The sequence below is a fragment of the Phyllobates terribilis genome, unplaced genomic scaffold, assembly GCF_046119375.1.
Source record: "Phyllobates terribilis strain yellow unplaced genomic scaffold, ASM4611937v1 Scaffold_13__5_contigs__length_258822181, whole genome shotgun sequence".
NCBI classification, from domain to species: domain Eukaryota; kingdom Metazoa; phylum Chordata; class Amphibia; order Anura; family Dendrobatidae; genus Phyllobates; species Phyllobates terribilis.
The window spans coordinates 245,249,997-245,276,219 of NW_027362773.1; the positions used below are offsets into that span (position 1 = coordinate 245,249,997).

Sequence of the window (26,223 nt, forward strand, 5' to 3'; positions counted from 1 at the left end):
TTAGCCTCGCTCTTCCACGCTGCCCTGGTGCGGTGGCAGGGGGTAATAGGGCTAGGGTTGATGTCAGCTTATAATGCCAGCTGACATCAAGCCCAGGTTAGTAATGGAGAGGCGTCTATAAGACACCCCCATTACTAACCCCATAGTGAAAGTTAAAAAAAAAACACAACACCCAGAATAAAGTCCTTTAATTGAAATAAACACACAATTCTTTATTGTTCTAAATTAAACCATACTTACCGTCACGCCCATTCCAGCTGAAGCCAACGATCTCCTGCAATAAAAGTAAAATAATAAAGCAACCTCATCCTTACCTTTCCATGGTTCCCACGATGGCTCCAGCTCTGCTACATCGAGATGACAGCGTCTCTCTGTGACGGCATCCAGATGAGCCGACAATGAACTCTGTGATGCCGTCACAGAGAGACGCTGAGGAGCGGAAGCATTCCTGCGCTTCTCAGTGTCCGCGGGATGACAGGCTGGATGGCAGCGTTCTGCTGCGGTCCAGCCTGTCATCTCGATGTAGCAGAGCTGGAGCCATCGTGGGAACCATGGAAAGGTAAGGATGAGGTTGCTTTATTATTTTACTTTTATTGCAGGAGATCGTTGGCTTCAGCTGGAATGGGCGTGACGGTAAGTATGGTTTAATTTAGAACAATAAAGAATTGTGTCTTTATTTCAATTAAAGGACTTTATTCTGGGTGTTGTGTTTTTTTTAAATACTTTACTAGAAATTCATGGTGGTGGTCATGTCTAATATTGGCGTGACCCCATGAATTTCGGGCTTAGGGCCAGCTGATAATGCCAAGCTGGCCTTAACCCCTTTATTACCCAGTGAGCCACCGCACCAGGGCCCTGGATGAGTTGGGTACAGCGCCAGAAGATGACGGTTCTATGAACGCGCCATTTTCCGGGGCGGCTGCGGACTGCAATTTGCAGCGGGTGGGGCCCAGAAAGCTTGGGCCTCCCTGCGCTGCGGATTCCAGCCCCCAGCTGCCTAGTTGTACCTGGCTGGACACAAAAATAGGGCGAAGCCCCACGTATTTTTTTTTTTAATTATTTCATGAAATTCATGAAATAATTAAGAAAAAAAGGGCTTCCCTATATTGTTGTGTCCGGCCAGGTACAAATAGGCAGCTGGTGGTTGGGGGCAGCCCGTTCCTGCCTGTTGTACCTGGCTGGACACAAATATAGGGCGAAGCCCCACATCAATTTTTTTTTAATTATTTCATGAATTTCCTGAAATAATTAGAAAAAAATTGATGTGGGGCTTCGCATTATATTTGTGTCCAGCCAGGTACAGCAGGCAGGAACGGGCTGCCCCCAACCACCAGATGCCTATTTGTACCTGGCCGGACACAACAATATAGGGAAGCCCTTTTTTTCTTTATTATTTCATGAATTTCATGAAATAATTAAAAAAAAAAATACGTGGGGCTTCTCCCTATTTTTGTGTCCAGCCAGGTACAACTAGGCAGCTGGGGGATGGAATCTGCAGTGCAGGGAGACCCAAGCTTTCTGGGCCCCCCCCCGCTGCAAATTGGAGTCCGCAGCCACCCCGGAAAATGGCGCGTTCATAGAAGCTGGATGCTGTACCTGGCTGGCATACAAAAATATGGCAAAGCCCACGTCAAAATTTTTGGGAAAAATTAATTAAAAAATAAATAATAATTTAGGGACTGCATCTTTATTAACTCCTCAAATGTCATTTAGTGTTAAAATAAAGGATTTATTTTAAAAAAAAATTGGCGTGGGATCCCCCATAATTTTAGTCTCTAGCGGAGGTTAAGCAGACGGCTGGGGCAGATGTTTGAAGCCTGGGAAGGGGGTAATACCCACGGAGCTTCCCAGACTACTAATATCAGCCCCCAGCTGAATACCTAGCCTTTACTAGCTATTAAAATGGGGGACCCCCCCAAAAATGACGTGGGGTCCCCCCTATTTTAATAGCTAGCAAAGGCTAGGCAGACAGCTGGGGGCTGATATTAATAGCCCAGGAAGGGTGCCATGAATATTGGCCCCCTCCCAGGCTAGAAACACCAGCCGTCAGCCGCCCCAGAAATGGTGCATCCATATGATGCGCCAATTCTGGCACTTAGCCTCGCTCTTCCCACTGCCCTGTAGCGGTGGCAGTGGGGTAATAGGGCTGGGGTTCATGTCAGCGCCAGCTGCCATGAAGCCCAGGTTAGTAATGATGGGCGTCTATAAGACACCCCCATTACTAACCTACAAAGTGTTAAAAAGAAAAAACACACTACACCCAGAAAAAAATAATTTATTTGAAATAAAACACACCATTTTATTTAATTCTTAGTTTACTAAAAAAAAAAAAAAGTTACCTGTCCACGTTCCTGCGCTGATCTCCCATGCACAGCTGTCACATCTGGAGATGGTGACAGCTGTGCATGGCTGCTGTAAGCTCACACTGCCGGGAACACGTCCGCTCCTGGCAGCGGGAGCCACTGACTGAGGTCACCGGAGTGCATTCAGGCAGCACAGCTCCGGAGACCTCCTTTACGGCACTGCTGTACCGTGGGAATTTCTCACGATACAGCGGGGCCGTAAAGCAGCTAACCGGAGCAGCGCTGCCTGAACTCCGGTGAACCCGCTTATGCAATGACGGGGCTGCTTTACGGCCCCCTCATTCTAGTGGCGGCAGCGGTTCAGAGCGGTCACATTCTATGTGGCTGCTCTGAACTGGAGATCATCGTGGGACACTCTTGGACTACTACGGAGGGGTAAGGATAAGGTTGTGGTTTATTATTTTATATTTTATTACAGGAGATCGATGGCTTCGGGGAATTAGGTGTCTAGGTGAGTATAGGTGTATTTTTTTATTTTTTACCTTATTTTAGGTGGCGATCGGCGGGGACAGGTAATGTATGAACTAATTTATTGCAGGCAACCACTGGCCACCAATGACATGTATTTAAAATTTATTGGGGACACAGTAGGGCAATTTATATAGCAGGATCAGGCTGATGGGAACTACTGCTCCCATCGAGCTGATCCTGCTGGCACGAGTGGACGGGGGACAGACATAGGCCGATGGGAGTAGTAGTGTCACATCGGCCTATGTCTGCCTGCACGCACACACCGCACAGACACCGCGCAAAACCGCAGACATCGCACACACCCGCAGACATCGCACAGACACCGCACACACCCGCAGACATCGCACACATCGCACAGACACCCCACACACCCGCACACATCGCACAGACACCGCACACACCCGCACACATCGCACAGACATCGCGCACACCCGCACACATCACACAGACACCCACACACACCAATCATGACGGGTCTGGGAGGTGAGGCTGACCTGTGCGACCGTGGGAAAGTTCATGTGAGTTCATGCAGTCAAGCATGAACTCACATGAACCCTCCGAGGGCACCGCGGCTACTTCAAATGAACAGCTGATCGGCATCAGCTGATACCTCAGCCGTTCATTTGAAATAACCGGCGGGAAAGCGCAGCACAGAACGGGAAAGCTGGCGGTGAACTCTTTTCACTGCCGGCTTCCCCGCCCGGGTCCTTCGCTCCCCGCTCCTTGGTGCTGCACTCCCCGTCCGGTCCTAACTTACGATCGGGATGGGAGGTGGCGAGGGGAGCGGAGGATCGGGATGGGAGGTGGCGAGGGGAGCGGAGGATCGGGGTGGGAGGCTGCGGGGAAGCAGTATGGGGCTGTGTGATTGTTTAAAAGCCGGCGGCTTTTTACCGCGCGACGGCTTTTAAACAATAAGGAGAATTCTCCCACGCTGGGATGGCATTCTGATGACAGGCTGGATCTCAGCTGAGCTCTGCCATCCAGCTTGTCATCGTTCAGAGACACTGCAGAGCGCAGGCATTATGGGAACTTCCGATTCCGGTATTCGATATTGTAAAAGTATCGGAATTAAGTATCGGAATTCCGATACCGCGAATATCGGCCGATACCCGATATTTCAGTATCGGAATGCTCAACACTAGTCTTTATGTTAGAACGAAATCTTCCATACAATTTAATTGACAGATATGATTTCATTGACAGAAACATGAAAGCGTAAATTTCTTTAAACCGTTAAATGGATCTCGGCTGCTGTGCCTAATGATGTAAAGGATAAATGTAGTGGCACTTTCTCCAGCTGTGGGTGGTAACAGATGGCAATAATTCAACAATGTGTGATTAATTTCAAGTAAAGGCTAAAGAAACCAAATGCGCTGATTATGCAAATCATTACACTGCAGCAGTGATTATCCAATAATATTCCTGTCCAACCACAAATGCAGCACTATCACTACACCTAATCCTCCAGGCTTAATCACCGTGCACAGACTAGTACAAGAGAGCAATTTAATTGCAATTGTAACCATTATAGTCAATTTGGAATGTTTTTTGTCTGAGATTTTTACTGAGGAATAGCCATAACTATGTGCAGGAATTTATGCATTTTGTGGTACATTTTAAAATAAAAACCCACATTTCTAGCCACTTTGCTTTGTATTACTGATAATTTAGTATACTATAATTACTTAATAGTCACTGTATTTGCAAACAGCTTGATCTCATTTGATTGATAATGTGATAAATAGTGTAGCGCTGGCGTCCCTGCCCTCTGCTAGGCAGGGACGCTGCTCCCCTCACCGCTCTGCTCCGTGCCCGGCGTCCTCTCCCCGCTCTGCTGTCAGTGCGCGCTCCGTCCCGGCATCCTCCTCCTGCTCTGCTGTCAGCGCGCGCCCCTTCCCGGCGTCCTCCTCCCGCTCTGCTCTCAGCGCGCGCTCCTTCCCGGCCCCTGTGCTTAGGGCGCGCGCGCGCACGCTCCCCTCCTCTTAAAGGGACCGCGCGCGCCGTCCTAAGGAGTCCCCGGCCAATGGCCGGAGGACTTCATCATATATAAGGCACCTCCTCCAAGATGGAGGTGCCCGAGCAATGTTGTTTGCACCTGTGTCTCACCTGTGCTTCAGCCCTCAGGTCCCGTTGCCAGTTTCCTGCCAGTTTCCTGCCAGTTACCTGCCAGTTACCTGCCTGATTCCTGCCTGAATACTTGTTACCTGTCTGCCAGTCTGAGGTCCGACGGTCTGCCTTACTACTCCTGTCAGTCTGTCTAAAGGACCAGCCTGCCCGCTCACCTGGGAGCGCATATCAGCTACCTGCCTGCTTGCCTGAGGTCCGACGGTCTGCCTTACTACTCCGGTCAGTCTGTCTATGGACCAGCTTGCCCGCTCACCTGGGAGCGCTTCTCCGTTATCTGCCTGCTTGCCAGCCCGGAGGCTCCGTTGTCACGTGCTGTGACCACCAGCTATCTCAGAGACTCTTGCCCGCTCACCTGGGAGCGCATCTCCGTTACCTGCCTGCTTGCCAGCCCGGAGGTCCCGTTGTCTCGTGCGGTGACCACCAGCTATTCCAAAGACTCTTGCCCGCTCACCTGGGAGCGCTTCTCCGTTACCTTCCTGCCTGCCAGCCCGGAGGTTCCGCCGTCACGTGCCGTGACCACCTGCTATTCCAGAGACTCTCGCTTGCTCACCTGGGAGCACACATCTACCATCTGCCTGCTAGCCTACCCGGAGGCTCTGCCATCACAGGTCGTACCTACCCCTTACCCAGAGACTGCCCTGATCACTTGCCGTAACTCCCTGTCCGTTCACCCAGAGACTGCCACCCGCTCCCTTACAAGGGCCGCCCCCTTGTATAGTAGCTCAGAGGTTCCGCCTCCCGGACCCGTTACAGTTTGCTCGGGCCATGGAACCCGGTGGCACCCAAGCTCCCTCGCTCTCGGACCTCTGTCTTGAACTGTCCCGTCAGAAGTCCCAACAGGAGGCCATCCTGGGTCATCTGCGGAATGTTAATACTCGCCTGAACACCCTGTCTGATCCACCAACAACCTCCGCCAGTGCCATATCTTGCAATCCGGCAGCTCCGCTGCCCACTAATACTATGGTATCCTACCCCGGACCCCGGCTTTCTGCACCTCCTCGCTTCGGAGGCGACCCCGTCCAGGCTCGGGGCTTCATAAATCAGTGCACCCTGCACTTTGAACTTTTGTCCCATCAGTTTAATTCCGACCGGGCCAAAATTGCCTTTATCATGTCCCATCTCACCGGGGAGGCCCTGGCCTGGCTAAATCCTCTATGGGAGAGAGGAGACCCCCTGGTGTCCAACTTGCCTGCTTTTCTCTCGGCTTTCCGGAAAGTCTTCGACGAACCCGGACGGAAGACCTCATCCGCATCCTCTCTGCTACGCCTCCGTCAGGAGGGTCTCACCGTGGGCCAATATGCCATACGGTTCCGCACCCTTGCCTCGGAGCTGGCCTGGGATAACGACGCTCTGGTATCCGTCTTCTGGGAGGGTCTGTCCGGTCGTATTAAAGATGAACTTGCTGGTCGGGACATTCCTACCTCTCTCGATGATCTAATAACCCTTGCCACCCGGATTGACCTACGGTTCCAGGAGCGTGCCAAAGAGGTCACCCGTGAGAGAAGGATTCCACGTTTAGCTCCTACTTTCCAGAAACCCGTCATTCCCTCCATCTCTCCCCAGGTACACTCTCCTGAGCCTATGCAGGTCGACCAGACCAAGATGGTCAAAACCCGTCAGGACTCACGCCGTGCCGAGGGGAGCTGCTTCTACTGTGGCAGTAAGGAGCACCGGATCCGTGCCTGCCCGGAGAGGTCGGGAAACGCCTGTGTCTAGGTTCGCTCAGAGAGGTCCACCTAGACAAGAATAAATCCTCTCCATCCCTGCTGTTGTCAGTTTCGATCATCTACGGGGAGAACCGTTATTTCGAACTAGCCCAACTTGACTCTGGAGCAGCCGGGAACCTTATTTCACAGTCCCTGGTTGAGAAATACCGCATCCCTACCAAACCTCTGGCTGTACCCTTGTCTGTCGCTGCCGTGGATGGGGGCCTCTTACCTCGCCCCATTCAACTCATCACCGAATCCATTACCCTGCAGGTGGGAATGCTGCATTCTGAAAGTATCTCCTTTCATGTTCTGCCTGGACTCTCTCACGCCCTCTTGCTAGGTCTGCCCTGGCTCCAGAGACATGCACCCGTGCTAGACTGGCAAACCGGAGAGGTCCTTCGCTGGGGACAAGACTGTCATAAAACCTGCCTGGTTCCCGTCCATCCCGTCCGTCCCTCTCCTACCCCAGCTAATCTACCTGGACTTCCGATTCCTTATTGGTCTTATGCAGATGTCTTTAATAAAAAGGAGGCAGAGACATTACCACCACATAGACCATACGACTGTCCCATCGATCTGCTACCCGGTACTACTCCTCCCCGTGGGCATATCTATCCTTTATCCGCTGCTGAGACCCGGTCAATGTCCGAATATATTGAGGAGAATCTGGCCAGAGGATTCATCCGGAAATCTACCTCCCCGGCGGGAGCAGGCTTCTTTTTCGTCAAAAAGAAGGACGGCTCTCTCCGTCCCTGTATAGACTATAGAGGCCTAAACCTGATCACGGTGAAGAATAAGTACCCCCTTCCGCTCATTCCAGAATTATTTGATCGCCTGAGGGGGGCTAGGATCTTCACCAAACTGGACCTTCGTGGGGCGTACAACCTGGTTCGTATTCGTCAGGGGGATGAATGGAAGACGGCATTCAACACCCGGGACGGCCACTATGAATACCTGGTAATGCCCTTTGGTCTCTGTAACGCTCCTGCCGTCTTTCAAGAGTTGGTCAATGACATCTTCCGGGACCTTCTCTACTCCTGCGTAGTGGTGTACCTGGACGACATCTTGGTCTTCTCTCCGGATCTCCAGACTCACCGGAGGGACGTTCGTCAGGTCCTGCTCAGGCTAAGGCAGAACCATCTCTACGCTAAATTTGAGAAGTGCCTCTTTGAGCAGACCTCGCTTCCGTTTCTGGGCTACATTATCTCTCAGACCGGCCTACAAATGGATCCTGAGAAACTGTCTGCCATCGAGAAATGGCCCCGACCGGAGGGGTTGAAGGCCATTCAGCGATTCCTGGGCTTCGCCAACTACTACCGCCTCTTCATACCACACTTCTCTTCCCGGACGGCCCCAATTTCTGCGCTCACCCGTAAAGGTACTAATCCCAAAGAGTGGCCACCCGAAGCAGAGGAGGCCTTTCTTTCCCTTAAACAGGCCTTCTCTTCCGCCCCGGTGCTGCATCGCCCAGATGGCAACAAACAGTTCTTCCTGGAAGTTGACGCCTCCTCCTCTGGAGCCGGAGCGGTACTTACTCAAAAATCATCTTCCGGGAGGATGGTAACTTGTGGCTTCTTCTCTAAACTCTTCTCCTCCTCTGAGCGCAACTATTCCATAGGAGACCGAGAGTTATTGGCCATCAAACTGGCATTGGAGGAGTGGCGTTACCTGCTCGAGGGGGCTCTTCACCCGGTAATAATTTACACTGACCACAAGAACTTGGCCTACCTCCAGCATGCCCAGAGACTTAACCCGCGCCAAGCCCGGTGGTCCTTGTTTTTTGCTCGTTTTGATTTTGTCCTTCATTTTCGCCCGGCTGACAAAAACGTCAAGGCGGACGCCTTGTCTCGGTCCTTTCTGGTGTCTGATCTCGAGGAGGATCCGAAACATATCATCGATCCCGCCAGAGTAATGCAGGTGGCTCCCGTGAGTCTAAATCGTCTTCCTCCTGGTAAGACGTTCGTACCAGTACCTGATCGGGAGAAGATCCTACACTGGGGTCATTCGTCTAAACTAGCTGGCCACGCCGGTCAGAAAAAGACCCTCCAGCTTATTACCCGGCACTACTGGTGGCCTAACCTGCACAAGGATGTAATAGACTTTGTTTCTGCCTGTGTGTCCTGCGCCCGCAACAAAGTTCCGAGACACCTGCCGGCCGGCCGCCTCCTACCTCTGCCAGTACCTGCTGCCCCCTGGCAGCATATAGCGATGGACTTCATTACTGATCTACCCGTCTCTGCCGGTTGTACGGTCATTTGGGTGGTCGCTGACCGCTTCTCCAAGATGGCTCACTTCATTCCACTGCCAGGTCTTCCGTCTGCACCCGAGCTGGCTAAAGACTTTATCCACCACATCTTCCGTCTTCATGGCCTGCCCCGTCACATCGTGTCGGATCGTGGGGTACAGTTCACTTCCCGTTTCTGGAGAGCCACTTGTAAATTGCTGGACGTCACCCTGGACTTCTCCTCCGCTTACCACCCACAGTCTAATGGTCAAGTGGAGCGGATCAATCAGAACCTGACCAGTTACCTTCGGCACTTCGTTAATGCCCACCATTCTGACTGGGTGGATCTCCTGCCATGGGCCGAATTCTCGTACAACAATCACGAGAGCGAGTCTTCCTCCAAATCCCCGTTTTTTATAGTCTACGGTCAGCATCCTCGGATCCCGTTTCCCGTCTCCACCTCGGCGGACAATCCGGCTGCGGAATCTCTTGTTAACAAATTTTCCTCCATATGGGAGAGTACCCGGTCCGCACTCCTTCTGTCATCCGAGCATATGAAAAGACACGCTGACAAAAAACGTCTGGATCCTCCTCAATTCCGCCCTGGGGATAAAGTCTGGCTCTCGTCCAAATATGTCCGGCTCAAGATCCCTTCCTATAAGTTAGGGCCTCGGTTCATCGGCCCACTGGAGGTCATCAGTCAGATCAACCCGGTGGCCTATAAATTGAAACTCCCGGCCAACTTACGGATCCCTAACTCCTTCCATGTGTCTCTCCTCAAACCTGTAGTGCTTAACTCTTTTTCCAAGTCTACAGGTACGCCTCCTGCTCCGGTTTCTGCTGAGGACGAGTTTGAGGTAGAGAACATTCTTGCCACCAAAAGGGTAAGAGGAAAGACCTTTTTTCTGGTAGATTGGAAGGGGTTTGGTCCTGAGGAGAGAACGTGGGAGCCCCGGGAGAACATCCATGCCCCTCTCATCCTAGCTAAATTTCTGTCTGGCCTAAAAAAGGGGGGGCCTAAAGGGGGGGGTACTGTAGCGCTGGCGTCCCTGCCCTCTGCTAGGCAGGGACGCTGCTCCCCTCACCGCTCTGCTCCGTGCCCGGCGTCCTCTCCCCGCTCTGCTGTCAGCGCGCGCTCCGTCCCGGCATCCTCCTCCTGCTCTGCTGTCAGCGCGCGCCCCTTCCCGGCGTCCTCCTCCCGCTCTGCTCTCAGCGCACGCTCCTTCCCGGCCCCTGTGCTTAGGGCGCGCGCGCGCGCTCCCCTCCTCTTAAAGGGACCGCGCGCGCCGTCCTAAGGAGTCCCCGGCCAATGGCCGGAGGACTTCATCATATATAAGGCACCTCCTCCAAGATGGAGGTGCCCGAGCAATGTTGTTTGCACCTGTGTCTCACCTGTGCTTCAGCCCTCAGGTCCCGTTGCCAGTTTCCTGCCAGTTTCCTGCCAGTTTCCTGCCAGTTACCTGCCAGTTACCTGCCTGATTCCTGCCTGAATACTTGTTACCTGTCTGCCAGTCTGAGGTCCGACGGTCTGCCTTACTACTCCTGTCAGTCTGTCTAAAGGACCAGCCTGCCCGCTCACCTGGGAGCGCATATCAGCTACCTGCCTGCTTGCCTGAGGTCCGACGGTCTGCCTTACTACTCCGGTCAGTCTGTCTATGGACCAGCTTGCCCGCTCACCTGGGAGCGCTTCTCCGTTATCTGCCTGCTTGCCAGCCCGGAGGCTCCGTTGTCACGTGCTGTGACCACCAGCTATCTCAGAGACTCTTGCCCGCTCACCTGGGAGTGCATCTCAGTTACCTGCCTGCTTGCCAGCCCGGAGGTCCCGTTGTCTCGTGCGGTGACCACCAGCTATTCCAAAGACTCTTGCCCGCTCACCTGGGAGCGCTTCTCCGTTACCTTCCTGCCTGCCAGCCCGGAGGTTCCGCCGTCACGTGCCGTGACCACCTGCTATTCCAGAGACTCTCGCTTGCTCACCTGGGAGCACACATCTACCATCTGCCTGCTAGCCTACCCGGAGGCTCTGCCATCACAGGTCGTACCTACCCCTTACCCAGAGACTGCCCTGATCACTTGCCGTAACTCCCTGTCCGTTCACCCAGAGACTGCCACCCGCTCCCTTACAAGGGCCGCCCCCTTGTATAGTAGCTCAGAGGTTCCGCCTCCCGGACCCGTTACAAATAGGCAATCTCCAAATCACTTTAGTTAAAAATTCTATTGTCTTACTCCTGTAAAATACAACCAAAGTGCTGGCTATTAAAGGCCCGATACATCATGAGCCATATTGTTCACACCGGTCTTGATGAGGACGCATGCTGAAGTCAGAGGCGTGCTTCTCCTCGTCAGGAGCTTTGGATGAGTGGCGCACATCTCTGCGTGCGTCACGCCACCAATCCTACTCCAACCCCTGCTGGAGTAGGATTTGTGGTGTAGCGAACTCCGCCACTCGTCATGGATTTGCTGAGCAGTGGTCGTTACACCCCCTTCCTGGCCAGCTCCATCCACTTTGTCGGAGCTGGGCAAAAATTACATCAAAATGCCAATAGTTGAAAAATTTAGCGCAGCTACCAGTTACGCTAAAATTATGCAACTTTTCAAACCTTTTTTGTCAGAATTCTGGAGGTAAAGCTTGGATAGCTAGCCCTAGTTGTCTAACTTCCTTCTAATTTATAATCTGCTGCCTGTTGTCAAGTGTAATCTGTCTGTAGCTGCAGAGAGATTGAGACAGATTATAGATAGAAAGTAGGGACAAGTCCTGGGTGGCAAGTTACAGAGTTTGAGAAATTGGACAGTCCTTGAACATATTAGACTGGTATGTGCACCAAAAGTGTAAAAATATGTGGGGAACAGGGCACAGCAAACTGACAAGGATCAGAAACTACAGGGATCACCTAAAATTTATATTCTACCAAGCATATTACATACCTCAAAGTAGCACTTGTGAGACAAAGTAGCGAATAGACTCCTAAAATATAAAGTCTAAATACGTACATAAGGTCCAGAACAAGGGAAATAAGGTTAGGGGCAGGGCCTAAAATAAAAGTAGGTCCAACCCTTATGTGAGGAGCTGCCCACTTACTATACAGTCCTCGTCTCAGGGCTTCCCCCATTGGGGAGTTGGCAAGATCTGAAAGATCATATGAGAGAAGCTGGAGATGTCTATTATACTGATGTATACCAGGGTGGAATGGGGATCATGGAGTTTATTCGCAAGGGCAACATGGAATATGCTTTGAGAAAACTGGATGATGCAAAGTTTCGTTCTCATAAAGGTTATACCTCTTACTTTCGTGTCAGTGCTGAAAAAGTGGGGGAGGACTGTAAGGAGCTGCCCACTTACTAAAAGACTATGAGCCTTTTCAAGCACAGAACTCAGTTTCCATCGATATTATTATTGCGTTTTATTAGAGATTTGCTTGCTGTGTTTTATTAATGTTCTGCTTGCTCGTCAGTTTATGTACACTAATTTTACTTGTAAAGTGTCCAGCACTCCAGTAATCTCATCAGTGTCTCAGGAGCCTTAAACCATTGTTCAAACAGTGACTAAGCTTATTGTGTGAGTGTTGAAAGTAGATCCTGTGGAGCCCTCACCACAGGGAGTCTCACATGCAGACCTAGGTGATGAGTTCGACCTGAGAAAAACACCTCCACTAATGCACACCTAGCTTTGGGGAATAGGGTGAGAGCAGTTCTGCCCATTCAGGGGATTGATCCCAGTGAAGGAAATAAGAAGCCGCATGTTTAGTGAGGAGTTAGTGGAATGATGTCGAAGGGGTAGGATCTAATCTGAGGACCTGGGCTATGGATGGATCGATGGCTTATGGAGTCTTGGGGATCAGTACCGACTGGGCTGGATGAACATGCAACAGTTGTGAAATATGTCATTGGGATTTAAACTTTCTTAAAGAACTGTTGCTACTGGATACATGTGCTTCCATTGTTTTATCTGTCGTCTGGAGTATCGTGGACTGTGGCTACAGACTATGCTGGCTGGAGATACAAAATCTGTGGACCAACAAAAAGTTGGGAGACAGTGAGTATCACCTGATACAAAGTCAGTGGAACTACTGATCCCAGGTTGGGAACTTGAAGACTGAGAGAACTGTATTTTGGCCATTTACCTGGAGTTGTTGTATTACCATTGATGTGAGGAATAAAATGTTGTGGCATCATTGCCCTGCCTAGATGATTATTTACAACCCACAACCTCAGATCTTCACAAGTGGTGGCAGCAGGTGGGATCACCTATCTCTGGACAGCATACCAGGGAAAGTTACTAAAAGGTGACTTGGCAGAAGAGATGGCTGACTCCATCTACAAGAGGCTCAAGAAAGAGGAGCTGAGAGCCCTTTGCTCTGAGAGAAAACGAAAGACCATTGAACGCAAAAACACACTCCCTATTAAGAATAAATATGTACGACTAAGGAAATTGTAGAACTGCACATATGATATTAAAAATGGTGAAATATGAATGGAAGGAAAAAATGTGTTGATTCGATCACAATGTGCTTAACTATCTGTGAAATGTGAGTGAGGTGTAAGAAAAAAGGAGAATTCCAAGGATTTTGGATTACTTGGACTTTGACATTAAGAGAATATATGCTATTACATATCAGAATTACTGTACCGCTTGGATTGTTATCAACTATGCCATGTGCCATGTGTGGACTGATTTATTTCAGGATAACATCATGGGAATTACAGACAAGGGTCCGTAAGAAATGTATGTCCTGAACGAGACTAGGCAGGAAGACGATATCTCCAGATTAAAACTTATTTACTGCCATTTTAACATGGTTCATCGCTTCCTCACTTTGATTGACAGGATCTTTACTTGTCCTAGAGGAGGTAATTGGAAATGCCTCTTGGCGCAGAGTCCATGTGGATGCACAAATGAAATGCACATAGTCCTCATTTACTTTATGATCTTTATTTGCTTTACTGTTCCTGTTATGTTTATGTTTGTCTTTTTGGTATTATTATCCTCTTTGGTATTACTATCTATATTGATACATGCTGCCCACTCTACCTTTTTTACAACACCAGTCCCAAAAAAGTTCTTACACTGTGTAAAATGTAAAGAAAACAAAAATGCAATGATTTGGAAATCTCATACAGTGATATTTTTTTCACAACAGAATACAGATCAGAAAGTGAACACTGGACTTTTCTCCATTTCATTTGAAAAATAGTAACTCATTTAGAAATTGATGGCAACAACACATCTCAGAAATTTTGGTTGTAAATACTGAGACTAGTAGACTCTGTAGTTTTACCACGCATGATAGACAGGTGTCCTCCACCATCGCGGAGTTGTCTTGGTGAACATGACATTTAGTCCCTTCACTGATCATGTGGTCTATCCCGGTCAACATGACATACTTGGTCATGTCATTAAGATTTCCCTGTTGTGTGCTTCTATGGCAAGACTTTGAGCATATATAGTAAGCATGTCAGACGTGTGCCCAGTTTCTGTTTGTATTGGCTGTCTCACACTTAAATATGTTGGTTACTAGTAGAGATGAGCGGTGTTCGACTCGAACTGTTCGCCAATCTCAAATTCGAGCTGTTAAGGGCGGTGTTCGAGCCGTTCGGCGAACACGAACGATTTGAAAAAAATTCGGCTGTTCGAGGTTATGTTCGATAACTGTTCGTGCACCAAAATCATAACTGGATTTTTTATCAGTAATGCTGAAAATTAATGTTAATACGCAGTTTGAGTGTACAGCGGGGCGGGGGGAGGGGCAGGGGATGGATCTCTGCAGAAATAATGAAGATCTCCATTTTTTTTCTCTTTCCCGCATTTACAGTAGGGAGGTGCAATCTGTCAACCTATCAGCAGCGCACACACGGAACAAACTGCTTTTTTTCACACAAGCAAGGGCATGTGTCATTGGCAGTGTATGTCACATGTCCATGCCCTATAAGACCCAGCCATTTTCCCCATCGCCACCATTTTCTCACTGCTGCAGCTGCGTGTTAGACGGCACCGCTGTTGCTGTGTGCGCTATACCTTGATAATTTCAAGCCAATTTTTGCACAAACCTACAGATAGCTTGGGAGTAGGGAAGAGTTGTGATTGCAGTCCTTTTAAGGACTAGGTTACATCATTTCCTACGACTTTTATCAGGCAGGACTGTGCTCTTAAATAGATAGGTTGGGAGTAGAGACTAATTGTAATTGCAGTCCTTTTCAGGACTAGGTTACATCAGTTCCTATCACTTTTTGCCAGGCAGGTCTGTGCCAGTGCTGTGCAAGTTTTTTTCACAGCATTTGGCTGAATCTAGCAAAGCAAATCCTTTTTGGCCTCTTGCAGTGTGTGTTAGTCAGTGGAGTAGCCTATCTGTGTTGCAAGATACACCACCTGTGTATAGAATACAAATTTTTTTACTGCACCTAGTGAAGTAAAACCTTTTGGGCATAGCATCATTCTATTAGTCCATCTATACTAACCTCCACCAGGTTGCAAATTCAATATCATTTTTTTCTGCATTGAGCTCTGAAAAAATATTTAGGCTTCTAGCAGTGTGTGGGACTTGTTCTATTAGTCCATCTATACTAACCTCCATCAGGTTGCAAATTCAATATCATTTTTTTCTGCATCGAGCTCTGAAAAAATATTTAGGCTTCTAGCAGTGTGTGGGACTTGTTTTATTAGTCCATCTATACTAACCTCAATCAGGTTGCAAATTCAATATAATTTTTTTCTGCATCTAGCTCTGAAAAAATATTTAGGCTTGTAGCAGTGTGTGGGACTTGTTCTATTAGTCCATCTATACTGACCTCCATCAGGTTGCAAATTCAATAAAATTTTTTTCTCCATCTAGCTCTGAAAAAATATTTCGGCTTCTAGCAGTGTGTGGGACCTGTTCTATTAGTCCATCTATACTAACCTCCATCTGGTTGCAAGTTCAATATAATTTTTTTCTGCATTGAGGTCTGAAAAAATATTTAGGCTTCTAGCAATGTGTGGGACTTGTTCTATTAGTCCATCTATACTAACCTCCATCAGGTTGCAAATTCAATATAATTTTTTTCTGCAACGAGCTCTGAAAAAATATTTAGGCTTGTAGCAGTGTGTGGGACTTGTTCTATTAGTCCATCTATACTAACCTCCATCAGGTTGCAAATTCAAAATAATTTTTATCTGCATCTAACTCAGCCAATACTTTTGGGCTAATACCACAGTTTGGCCACTCAGCTCTGCTCGGTTCCCATCCATTGATTTTTGTGCAAACAACTCCAGATTTGTGAATTAGTTAACCACCAAAATGAGTGGAAAAAGGCCTGCTGCTGGTGGAAAGGGGAATAGGCGTGTTGGGAAGGGAAAAAAAGGTTGTGTCCGTAGGGTAGGTGTTAAAGCAACAGCAACATCTGCAGAAGAAAGACCATCTTCCAGCCAAACTAAAATGTCTACTTCTTTTAGCGGACAATGTGATAAGATCCCTTTCTTACGGCCACGCCAATCGCTACAAATTCCAGATGAGGCACAAAAACAGCAGGTGCTTCAACGGATATCAAGTGCTCCTTTAAGTGGGCTCTCCTCCACCTCAACTTCAACATCACACATACTCAAGTCCTCAGAGGTGTCACCCCAATCGCACTTTCTTCCTCACAGCTCCCAAGTCTCCAGCTGCCCGTCTGAGTATGGGGTAGAACAGATGGTTGAGTCTGCAGAGCTGTTTACTCATACTATAGCCTGGGTATCAGAGGTCGGCTCCAGAGCTTCTGTGAATCCAGACGAGGAAATGATCTGCACTGATGCCCAGAATCTTTATGAGTCGGATCCAGGACCAGAAGCTGAAGGTCCTGACCATAATGTAGACCCTCGTTCCCAAACTGTAACTCCTGTTGGTGGAGAAAATGAGGAAGACGATGATGAGACTCAAATACCTGATTGGAGCGACAACTTTAGTTTTTTGTCAGGGCAGGAAGAGGTTGGCTCTGAGGACGACGGGTGTGATAACACACAGGGTGATGATGACGAGGTTGGAGATCCCACTTACTGTCAACCCACAGTCAGTCAGTCAATGAGGTCAGCAGAGGAGGTGGAGGAGGATGCTAGTGATGAGGAGGTCAGGTTGCGCCTTCCTGGACAGAGACGTAGTACTGGAAGCACGTCAACAGCTGCATCCTCAAACACAACTCTGCCTCTGACCACAAGTCGTGGTGGCTCTTCAGGTCGCATGGGTGCTAAGCCTTGCATAGCCTGGTCATTTTTTCAGATCGAAAAAGATGACCCAACTCGTGTTATCTGTAACATTTGTCAGCAAAAGCTAAGTAGAGGCCAAAAAATACATAGTTTGAGTACTTCATGCATGAACCAGCACATGGATATAAAGCATAAGTTGCAGTGGGAAGCTCACTGTGCTACAATGCGGCCTAGCCGGCCGGGCCAACCACCGTCTGCCACATCCGCGGCCTCTTCATCCTCTGTGACTGGGGGGACAGCAGTCACACCTGTTTTGGGACGCAGACCTGCCACCTCTTTACCCGCAACAGCCAGCGTGATTGGCAGGTCATCATTTTCTTTGGAGGTGGAAACACCAGCTGGTGTTCAGCGCTGTCCGACATCGATAGCACCACCTTTGGATCAAGGCAACCTAACATGTCCGCCTGCATCTTCCTCACAGACCGGCAGTTTGCCGGGGACACCCTTCTCAACCCCGTCTAAGCACAACAGACAGCCCTCGGTCCCTCAGATGTGGACAAGTAAAAGACCATTTCCTCCTAGTCATGAGAAAGCTAAGAGGTTGAATTTCACCATCTGCAAGCTCTTGGCTACAGAAATGCTGCCTTTCCGCCTGGTGGACACAGAGGATTTTCGGGACCTTATGTCCGTCGCAGTGCCCCAGTACCAGATGCCCCGTCGGCACTACTTCTCAAAGAAAGGTGTGCCTGCGCTCCACCAGCATGTCGCACATAACATCACCCCTTCTTTGAGAAACTCTGTGTGTGACAGGGTGCATTTCACCACAGACACTTGGACGAGTAGGCATGCACAGGGGCGTTACATGTCGCTGACTGGGTACTGGGTAACTATGGTGACAGCAGGACAAGGGGCTGCTGTCCAAGTCTTGCCGTCCCCACGAGTTGTGCGTCAATCCTCTTTATCTCAAAGTTCCTCCACTGCTTCTGCCTCCTCAACCTCCTCTCGGTCCTCCACCTGCACCCAAAGCCTGTCTGGTCATGCCACAAGCTTTCTAACTGCGCAGAAGGGATCCTGCACACCTCCTTACTATGCTGGCAGCAGGGCTCAACGTCATCAGGCGGTTTTTACTTTGAAATGTCTGGGAAATGTGAGTCACACAGCTGAGGATTTGTGGTCAGCTCTGGAGAACCAGTTTCATGAATGGTTGTCTCCACTGGACTTGAGACCAGGGAAGGCCGTGTGCAACAATGCTGCAAACCTGGGTGCGGCCCTTCGCCGGGGCAATGTCACACACGTGCCTTGTATGACTCACGTGTTTAACCTGGTTGTCCAGCAATTTTTAGCCCACTATCTCGGACTAGATGGCCTTCTGCAGAGGGCACGGTCGCTGTGTGCTCACTTCCGCCATTCGCATCCCGCAGTTCAGCGACTTACATCTCTACAGAAGTTGTTGGGCCTGCCACTTCACCGGCTAAAATGCGATGTGCCTACCTGGTGGAATTCAACTCTGCACATGTTTCAGCGACTGTGGCAGCACCGACAAGCCCTGGTGCAATACGTTTTGACGTATAGCCTGGGCCAACGAGATTCAGAGGTGGGGCAAATCACGCTGGAGGAGTGGTCTCAGATCAGGGACCTATGCACCCTTCTGCACAGTTTTGAAATGGCGACGAAGATGTTTAGTGCTGATGATGCCATTATCAGCATGACTATTCCGATGATTTACATGCTGGAGCACATGTTAAACAGAATTCGGAGTCAGGTGGTGGCACAAGAGGAGGTGGAGGAAGTAGAGGAGGAGGAGTTGTATGCGGAAGGGCTAACATCTGCAAGGTCCAGACGGTCAGCAGCACCAAGGCGGCAGGCATGTGAGGGTGGGGGAGATGGTTTTACCAGGGCGCATGGTAGCAGCCAAACTAGTGAGGAAGGTGCAGGAGCCCAGGAAGAAGTGGTGGACGAACTGATGGAAGACTCATCAGATGAGGGAGACCTTGATCACATTTCTGTTGTGCGAGGTTGGGGGGATAGGACAAAGGAAGGAAGCATGATTGTGACCTCGCCACCAACACAACAGGGACTTGGTGCTCCTGGATGCGCAAGACACATGAGTGCCTTCTTGCTGCACTACCTGCAACATGACCCTCGAATTGTGAGAATTAGAAATAATCCTGACTACTGGGTTGCCACACTGTTAGATCCCCGGTACAAAAGTAAATTTGCAGAAATTATTCCTGCCATAGAAAGGGATGCACGCATGCAGGAGTATCAGCAGAGACTGTTGTAGAATCTTACATGTGCTTTTACACAAAACACCAGTGGTGCACGTAGTGAATCTCACAGTTCCAACTTGCCAACCGTGGGACCGTCGAGTGTTCAGCACTCAAACCGTAACAGAAACACAGTAACTGCTGGTAACATCAATTTTGCGGAATCATTTCACCACTTTTTTAGCCCATCCTTTGCAAGGCCACAGGAGACAAGAAGTCTGACACATAGTCAACGCCTAGAGACGATGGTACAGGAGTATCTCCAAGTAAACATTGAAGCCATGACTGTGTCACTGGACCATTGCTCGTTTTGGGCTCCCAATCTGGATAAATGGCCGGAGCTCGCCACTTACGCCTTGGAGATCTTGTCATGCCCTGCAGCCAGCGTTCTGTCTGAACGTGTGTTCAGCGCTGCTGGTGGTGTGCTGACAGATAAGCGCACGCGGCTCTCCACTGATAATGTAGAAAGACTCACGTTCATAAAGATGAACAAATCATGGATCTGAAACTACTTTTCTACCCCTGCGTCATCCTGGGGAGACTAAAAGCTTGATGATTTGTTAAAATCACCTCACCAACCGTTTTAAGCTTTAAAATTACTAATCATGTTTATCTGTATCTTGGCTGGAAAATAATTTGGCCCTTGTAGCAGTGTGCAGTACTGATTCTATTAGGCCATCTGTACTAAGCTCAACCAGATTTAAAATTACTAATCATGTTTATCTGTATCTTGGCTGGAAAATAATTTGGGCTTTGTAGCAGTTTGCAGTACTGATTCTATTAGGCCATCTATACTAAGCTCCACCAGATTTAAAATTACTAATCATGTTTATCTGTATCTTGGCTGGAAAATAAATTGGGCTTTGTAGCAGTTTGCAGTACTGATTCTATTAGGCCATCTATACTAAGCTCCACCAGATTTAAAATTACTAATCAAGTTTATCTGTATCTTGGCTGGAAAATGATTTGGGCTTTGTAGCAGTTTGCAGTACTGATTCTATTAGGCCATCTATACTAAGCTCCACCAGCTTTCAAATTAATAATAATTTTTAGCTGCATCAAGCCCGGAAAATAATTTTGGGTCTCCTAGAAGCGCAAGACACATGAGTGCCTTCTTGCTGCACTACCTGCAACATGACCCTCAGATTGTCAGAATTCGAAGTAATCCTGACTACTGGGTTGCCACACTCTTAGATCCCCCACACTCTTCGATCAACCTTTTCATTTTAATAAAGAACAAAAAAATGGTCATTTTTGAAATTATAAGCATTAGCAGGTTATTAGAAACTGAAATCATACAGTTTTCAACTCAAAACTTTATTCTAGGTGATGTTACATTTGCACATAGGACCCCTTGTTCGAAAGGAGCTTCTGAACTCTCTCGTCCATTGAATTTGTCAGGTTTTGGATGGTTTCTGCTTCAATTGTTTTGCATGAGGACAGAATACCCTCCCAGAGCTGTTGCTTAGATGTGAACTGCCTCCCACCATCATAGACACTCCTTTTGATGATGCTCCAGAGGTTCTGAATGGGGTTGAGGTCAGGGGAGCATGGGGGTCACACCATAAGTTTGTCCCCTTTAATGCCCATATCAGCCAGAGATGCAGATGTGTTATGTGCAGCATGAGACGGTGCATTATCATGCATGAAAATGATCTTGCTGCGGAATACACGGTTCTTCTTCTTGAACCATGGCAGGAAGTGCTGTTTGAGAAACTCCACATACATTATGGAGTTCATCTTTACCCCTTCAGGGATCCTAAAGGGGCCGACAATCTCTCTCCCCATGATTCCAGCCCAAAACATTACTCCACCTCCTCCTTGTTGGCGCTGTAGCCGTGTTTGCGTGGGGTGTCCATCAACCAGCCATCCTCCACTCCATCCATCTGGTCCATCGAGCTTTGCACGGCACTCATCCGTGAACAAAACAGTTTTGAAGTCAGTCTTCATGTATTGTTTGGCCCACTGGAGCCGTTTCTGCTTGTGTACAGAGGATAGAAGAGGTAGACAGGATGGCTTATGCACAGCTGCAAACCTCTGAAGGACTCTGCATCTTGTTGTTCGGGGGACGTTGGAGGCACCAGCAGCTTCAAAAACTTGTCTGCTGCTATGACAAGGCTTTTTTGCCGCTGCTCTTTTAACCTGACGTAATTGCCTGTAGGAAAGAGTCCTCAATTTTCCCTTATCAGCACGCACACGTGTGTACTGTGAATCAGCTACATACTTCTTGATTGTGCGATGATCAGGATGAAGTGTCTTGGCAATGTTGATTGTAGTCATGCCTTGACCTAAACACTCCACAATTTGTTGCTTCTCAGCAGCCGACAGATCCTTTTTCTTTCCCATTTTGGCAGAAAATGTAGGCTGCTTAATAATGTGGGACAGCCTTCTTAAGTAGTCTTGCCTTTCATTGGACACACCTGTCAAACTAATTAGCACAGGTGTCTGCAATTGCTTACAGTGATATAAAGAGCCCTGACACACATCACCATCAATGAGTTTAACTGACAAACAAACAAATTCTTCCCTTATCACTCCTAAACACTTTTTGCACAATAATTTGGAACACAGTGTACATGTGCTTTTCCACAAAACACTAGTGGTTCACGTAGTGAATCTTACAGTTCTAACTTGCCAACCATGGTCAGTATGGAGTTGTTCAATAAAGGGCCCAAAATTAAGATAACATAGACGGGAGAGGTCTCTATGAATAGGAATTCCTAAGTATTTGATACCCTGTGAGGGCCAGGCAAAGGGAAAGTTGGACTGGATGGAATCCTGTATGGATTTGGGGAGGGAGACATCAAGGGCCTCAGACTTCGCTGCATTGATTTTAAAATTTGACCATGTAACAAAGTGATCTATTTCAGCCATAACAGCAGGGATGGATATATGTGATTGAGTGATATATACTAGGACATCATCAGCAAATGCAGAGCACTTGTACTCGGTGCCTCCCACCTCAATCCACCTAATATTGGGGTTATGGCGAATTGATGAGAGCAGGTGCTCCGTCACTAGGATGTATAAGAGAGGGGACAGAGGACATTCCTGGCTTGCCCCATTGGTGATTATGAAAGGTGATGAAAATGTTCCATTTATCTTCAGCCTAGGTGACGTACTGCGATACAGTGCCCTGATTTTGCCTATAAAAGGGTCCCCTAGACCCCTACCCCAAGCTTTTTAAGGGAATAATATATGGCGTGCCAGGAGACTCCATGGAGTGCTTTCTCAGCATCCAACGAGAGTATCTAATTACAAATTTTTAACTGCATCTAGCCCAGGAAATACTTTGTGCCTAGTAGCAGTGTCTGCTAGTCAGCGGATTATCCCACCTGTTAAGCAAGCTACACCACCTGTAGTTTGGACGCTTAATTTTTTCAAAGGAAATGGTTCGGGCCCCCGGGACACTCAGTGAAGAGCATCGGGGAGGCACCCCAAGGCATAGGGGCTGGGACAGGCGGTAGGACGCCTTGCGGTGGACCGCAGAGCTCGATCCTTATAAAAGGTTTTTAACTGCAGCAGCTTTAGTGGACGCTACTGGAGCTGGAATTACGCGGCTGCTGGCATGAGACTTGCCCTCCAATAGATCCTTGTAAAAGGATTTAAAGTGTATTCATTCAAATTAGAGAGACAATTGAAATTAAAAAGCTTAGACCTGCCTCCACCACAGGGGGGCTCGCTCGACCCACCAGCGGACAGGCACCACTATTGGGAGAGGGGGGCTGGCCGTCAGGGTCCACCGCAGCTCTGGCACAAACCTGGCGACACGGAGGTCGCACGGGCAGGAACGGACTGGCCGTGTCGGCTTCGCACTTTTTTGGTTTTAGAAGAGCATGACATGCCTATATCTGTGTCTCCCCTCCTTTTACTCCTCCACCTCTTTTCTTTTCGCATGACTATATGTACTTGTCACTTTTCCATGTGTTAGTTGTGTCTTCTGAGCAGTTTGTCAGCTTTTGGACACCTTTGAAGGGGTTTTCTATGTATTTCTATGTGTTTTTGTTTGCCTGCCATTGGTTTTAACGGTGTTTGAAGGTGTTCGATGAACAGTTCGATTAACAGTTCGGCGAACATACGGGTGTTCGATGATCCGAACCGAACTCGAACACTACGGGGGTGGCTCAACACTAGTTACTAGCACCCAACCGTCCCCAGATAAAGCATTTCCAGTGAAACGCTTTTCAAGAGTGGAGGGTACCTAGCTCCCCGCTAGTGCGCTTGTATTTTACAAATTTTATTGCATACTGGATAATGTGTTCTACTTACATGGTTGTTTTTGGTGTTATTTCACTTTGTGTTTTTTATATTTTGAGGCATACTAGGGGTTGGACCTAATTTTAATCTGCTGTACATAGCACAAAAAAATACCTTCTGGTATCCCCCCATACTATGCAGTCTGGTTCGATGGGCATTGTTGGTCTTGCTTCGGTGCCTTCTCTCTTCCCACAATTGCCGTCCTCTTGCCCTGCTTCATGTCATCTACACATTGTCCACCAATCATACTCCTGCACAGGCGCACTTTGCTTCTCTTCATCTCACTTAATCTGGCTTATCTTTACAATCCTTTCTACTAGAGCTTTCGATAGACCTTGTAATTGGACCTAATGCACATAAGCTGTATTACTTGAGATTTCATGAGAAATTCATTTGAAAACAAAATTATGGCATTTTCCATTGACTTTTCAATTATCAAGGGATACTTCCTTATAGTTATTACATCTAGGGGAGAATTTTAACACATAGGACCCATATAGCTCTATATTACAGAAAATTAGAGATTTGTTATTTTACCATAAACATGTTGGTGCACAATTTCGCCATGAGTGTGTCTTCTTATATATTATTGTTTCAGATGACTTCCCAAACTTTCATAAAACCTCAGTCTTGGTAGACTTCCATCAAGACATGTGACTGCTTTTATTAATATATATGTTCATATTAGATGACTTCTAAGAGAAAACATTTCGGAGGTCAGCAGTAGATTGTAATTGAACCATGGTTGTGGGAACAAAAAAAAATGATCTCCACTATCAATCTGGTCACATAGAATAACTCAATATTTTGGATGATTCCATGATTTCTTGTTTTTGAGACAATACATTTCTGGTCTTGAGAAAAGGATTGGAAAATAATAAAATCTCATATGTACTTGCCCATCTCCCGTCTCCCCACTGGTCCTCCACTTGCTTCCTAGTCCCCCACTCCTCCGGTCTCCTCTTCTTTGTTCACCTGGGCTTCTCACACCAGCTAGATGTCAATGTTCATTCTGACTTTGTGATATCATGATATGTGTTACCCCATGCAAACATGTTGGGCAGCCATTCTCATAATGTCAGAACACGCGAAGAGTGAACAGGAGACCAGAGCTGGAGCGGAGTGGGAATCCAGCTTAGACCAGCAGGGTGGTGTAACATCAAGGACAGGTGAGGGACCAGTTGAATATCAATTTTTAGCATTTTTAAACCCCTTCTTGGCTCATATGGCTGGCAACCATTTTACTGCGTATGAATTTCCATATTTTTGGGTTCACTACAAACTCTCAATTTTGGAAAATTCTAGATACATTTGATTTATTTACATCCTATTCCCTCATCCTTCCTGTTTCTGACTCATTCTAAGTTTTGGCTTGCAAACAACTGATCCAAAATACTGGCTTTGGTCTAAGTTCACAAAACGATTTATGTACTTTAGGAGAATTTCCAGAACTAATTTTCAAGATTTAATATATTCAGAGACTATCCAAAATCTGGACTATTCTGCTATTTTGAGATCATGATGCCGTTGACAAGTTCCTTGATTTCTACCTAAGAATCAAATATCAGTTCACCATTGCTAGCAAAACTCTCGGCAGGTCACTGGGTAGCTACATATAGGCACATAAACATCTCTTGACAGAGTATTGGTAAATTATGATTTTTCTTCTTCAAATGGTCATTTTGTATCAATCTTCTCGGAATATCTCGAGCCAAGAGGAAGGCAATAAAGAACACATTTGTAGCTGATAATTAACTTTTCCTAACGATGTGATGGTTAAATATGCTTTTGCTTGTGCATTGAAACAAAAACTATAGCCTATAGCTTATAACTTAGGTTATTCTTTCATATTTGGAAATTTGCGGTTTCACTCAAATCCCACCAAGAACGTATGTAACATTTGATTAGATTTGAGAATACAAAGAAATTAATTATTTTATATATTTAAGGAAGTTAAATGAAGTCTATATACTTACACATTTCCCAACGAGCTGCCGTAAAGAAAATGCTTGCCATATGTTTTCAGTTTATTCTTCCTGTGGGAGTTTACTTTAGTCCTGTTACTTTAGTTTTTATTCATGTCAAGGAGCTGGGAGATCGTGAATATAACACTTGGGAGATCCCTAATGAAAGCCTCTTACAGAAAACATTCAGCTTTTCCTTTCAGTTTACAAACTCAATCATTGTGTTTTGTCAAAATGAATCTTTTAAAGACGCAGCTCTGCATACAGATGAATCTCAGCTTGGTCGGTGATATATTATTATAAATATTTAGTATTCCTAAGTATAAAAATACATTATTATTAAGAAAAGGAAAATTCTATCAAATTGTCATTTATGTTCTTATCCTCTTAGTCACTTATCACCCACTCAAGATTTTTCAAGGTGTGACTCAGGCGCAGTATTTATAATCTTGATATTTTGTGTTGGAAAGAAATAAAAGACAATTTATATAAAGGTCTTATTTCTATGCTTTTGGTCGCTTTTTTAAAGATGTCAACTCACCTAGTTTTACAGAAAGTCTCCCTATTTTTAGCCTCTCATTGGGTCTCCCTGTGAGATGTAGTGGATTTGGGGTCCCACAGATAAGAAAAAAAGACCTAATAATAATAGTGGTTATTGCAGGATGCCCATATGGCATGGAAGAACCTTTACA

At 47.4% G+C, this 26,223-nt stretch overlaps 1 protein-coding gene across 1 annotated transcript in view; it reads right to left on the minus strand.

Moving 5' to 3' along the window:
* Positions 1 to 25,700, minus strand: part of CUNH16orf78 (chromosome unknown C16orf78 homolog) — a 239,201-nt gene extending 213,501 nt beyond the window's left edge. Inside the window, exon 1 of the mRNA XM_073657952.1 lies at positions 25,544 to 25,700. The gene's annotated coding sequence lies outside the window, so the exon portion shown is untranslated. The remainder of the gene's footprint in view (positions 1 to 25,543) is intronic.
* Between the last annotated feature and the right edge of the window lie 523 nt (positions 25,701 to 26,223).